Source organism: Frankliniella occidentalis, unplaced genomic scaffold, assembly GCF_000697945.3.
Source record: "Frankliniella occidentalis isolate FOCC.00 unplaced genomic scaffold, Focc_3.1 Scaffold141, whole genome shotgun sequence".
Lineage (NCBI taxonomy): Eukaryota > Metazoa > Arthropoda > Insecta > Thysanoptera > Thripidae > Frankliniella > Frankliniella occidentalis.
This window is the reverse complement of record NW_026267268.1, coordinates 124886-128165: the sequence shown is the minus strand read 5'-3', so window position 1 is coordinate 128165 and position 3280 is coordinate 124886. Positions and strand designations below refer to the sequence as shown.

Genomic DNA, 3280 nt, shown 5'->3' with positions numbered 1-3280 from the left:
CTCTCTCTTTCTCTCTCTCCCCCTTCCTCTCTCTCTCTCTCTCTCTCTCTCTCTCTCTCTCTCTCTCTCTCTGCCGTTGCTTGCATAATTCAGCGGCGCTGTGCAGCGGGGCGTTCGGAAACAAAGCACGGGATGTCTCTCTCAGTTGCTCTCTGTCTCACTCTCTGACCCTTGCTTCGCTCACAGTTATCCTGGCTCACCGGCTCCGGCTGGCTGGGTACTTATTACCCCCACCCTACTACCAACTGCTCTCTGGTTCGACACCTCCCACCCCTGTGCTGCACTGTGCATCCCTCTACTCACACTATAAAATACTTACAGACTATATTCTTTTCAATATTGCAAATAAATATTCTTTCAAGCTAATTTCGAAGAACCATAGTTATTTGTGTCACTGCCTCAAAATCTTTTCAGCTTCAAAGAAAATCGTAATACGAAATTTATTGTTGGCAAGCAGTTTGCAGTGCACCCCAGCAACCAATCCCGCGAAAATTACCAAAAAATAATAGAACATAAACAATAATACAACATAAAACTAAGTTGTACTTCAACAAAAAAAGACTGACTTAAACTGTGTGTTGCTTACGATAGTTGCTGCCATCATCACACACTTGCGCTTGTATGCGCGTGACAAAGAAGTGCGTGACTGTACGGCGCACGATATATGTATGGTGTACTCGTTACTCATGTTTGAGTTTGGACAGCGCGTTATTGTGTGCGCGAGTGTGTCGGAGGAGGGGGAGTTATGGACAGGCGTGGAGTTTGCAAGTACTTCGGCGGGGTGGGGCGGGGTGTGGCGAGGCGCGGTGGTAAGTTTCCTTCCTTCCTTCCTGGGCCAGCCCTGCAGGGCCCCTGCAAGGGTGCGGGTCGGCGAGCTGCTGGTTGTGCTGCGGCCTGCTCTGCTGGGGGTCCGTGATGGTGGTCATCGATTTTGGTTTCACACTCAGCAGGATGCCGTGGGATAGAACGAGGGTCGCGTCACGTGGTGGGCCGACGGAGACTGCGGTGGCGGATAGCACGAGGAAAAGTCTACAAAGCATTGCCTTGTATTGCAGAGGAAATATGAACCTCGTCCTCGTATTGCTAAGCGAACTTTTTTGTAAATTCAAATCATTGCTTTGTTGTTACAAATCAGCGCTTTGCAGTTAAAAATCACTACTGTTAAAAATTTGACAAATCGGAACGACCTTGATAGAACGGACAACATGTTCGGTCATACATAAATACCCTAAATACCCCCCATAACCCTCTCAGTAGTACGAAACATTCATTAATGTCACCGTTTATATTTGAGAGAGCACTTAATTGTGTTGCGTGGTTGGGTGAATGAAATATATTTAATTGATTCCGATGGGGGTGGGTCTGGCTGTTCATTACTACCCCCCAGGGGCCTGTGTTTTATTTTCTTGTTTAAGTTGTGATCTTTTTTTGTTTTTGTTTCAGGTGAGCGAGCCGCACCCCCCATCGTCTATGGCATTGCAGTATTATATGGAACCCCCAATCGTCATCGGTAACTTTAAAAACTTTTCCAAAAATATATTTCTGTTTTAAATTATATAATGATCCCAAAATCTGATCGGATGTCGGATGTAGATTCATAGACTGGGTATTCGTGTCCGCACCTGAAATGTCTGCAATTTACCGGCATTGTGGTTGCAATACCCAGTGCCTGGGCAATAAAGTAGATCACGCAGAGTATCAGGGGACACGGCTGGGAGAGCCAACAAGTTTCCAACAAGTGTCGTCTGCTTGAAAACAGTGCGTCTCCATCAGGCAGAGGCCGAGGGCGAGAAGGGGCTGGGTGCGGCGGCAGCCCCCCGCTCTCTCTCTCTTTTCCCACTTCCTCCATTTTACCCTCGTCCGTTTGGGAGAAACTCTGTGATTGAAAATCCAACCGTCAAACTCAGTGGTAGTTGCCTGTCTTCGTCCTTTGGGGGATATCCTTTTGGGAGGTGGGCCGGGCCCGGGCTGGAACTGGAAAGGCGACTTCAGAAAGGTTGGAAATACTGAAAATAAATCTCCTTCCAGCGACAGGTTTTTTCTTTTGGATCTTTTCTGTTTTGTTGTTGTTATTAATTGTTGATTGCGATGTGATAAATATGTCCGTCCTGTACTTTAGAGATCAGTTTTGATAAATATTCAATATTCAAATGTTCAGTTCAGGTAACATTTGCTTCCCGCCCCTTTTCCGCCTTTCTCAGAAACGTTTTATTTCGCGCGAAACCGGTTTGAATCCTCTATGCAATTACAAAGCAATGTAGTTTGCAACTACTACCAACATATTTTTCTCTGTACTTACAAACTACCTTTGAACTTTGTAAATGGATTTGGCATTTGCTTCGAATGGTTTCAACAACTGTACATTCAACTGTTTTCGGAAAAGTGGATTTATACATTTGTTGCCGGTGGACTCCTTGTGCAGTGGGCAGATAATGCAGCCGGGGCCCGCTAAGCTCGACCCCCTCTGGGGCTCCGGGCTGGCCGGTGGCTATTCCCTCGCTCACTCCCCCCTTCTCTCTCTCTCTCTCTGAGGGACACACAAAAGACCTGGCTGTGTGTCGTGGAAATTGGCGCCCCCTCCTTCCTTGTGCTGCTGTTAATTTATCGAGGGAAGAAGCAGGACGCGAGGGCCGCGGAGGAGGGGAGTGCACGGAAGTGCTGGCCGATGTGTACAGAACCCGACAGAACCAGTCCTCCGTCGGTTTTTCCCCCCCACCCCCTTTCTCCATCTCTGTCTCCCTCACTCTCTCCCCCTCCATCTCCCCGCTCTCTCTTCCTCCCTCTCCTTCCCCTCCTCTCTCATTCATTCTCTCTCTATCAGTCGCGTAATTGAGCGTCAATACTCCCTGACATGCTCATTTAATATTGAGCTGTGGCACCTCTCTGGCGCGAAAATGATCCTATAGAAGGAGTCGGTGCTCTGTCATTTCGTTTATTTCCTTTTCTGCGTACCAAACTTGAAGTTTGTTGTGTAATTATTCAGACAGTCTCTCTCGGCTTCGCCACATAATGTTTTGGTTCCGTAATGTCGGCAGTGAGGTTCCGATCCGGGGCCGAACGGCCGTTGAAAGTTTAGAAAGCATTCATCTCGTGCGGTCTAACGTTCTGCTTCGCACCGCGAACTGGAGCGGGCCGCGGGGCACTGGGGCACGCGGCAGGGTCAGGGGCTAACTGGGCCAAAGTAAGAACAGCGGCGCGTAGAGAGACTCTCCGCTCTTCCGCCGCGGAGAGATAGGAGCCCAGCGCAGCGCAAGGGATATGTATGGAAAAGTTTGGGTGG

The 3280-nt window shown here is 48.6% G+C and overlaps 1 protein-coding gene across 2 annotated transcripts in view; it reads left to right on the top strand.

The window, feature by feature from the left end:
* Positions 1-3280, top strand: part of LOC113213894 (uncharacterized) — a 120544-nt gene that overhangs the window by 19316 nt on the left and 97948 nt on the right. The window contains exon 2 of one of the 2 annotated variants that reach the window (XM_052270845.1): positions 1444-1510. The exons of the other annotated variant lie outside the window; for it this stretch is intronic. The gene's annotated coding sequence lies outside the window, so the exon portion shown is untranslated. The remainder of the gene's footprint in view (positions 1-1443; positions 1511-3280) is intronic. 2 annotated transcript variants of the gene reach the window in all.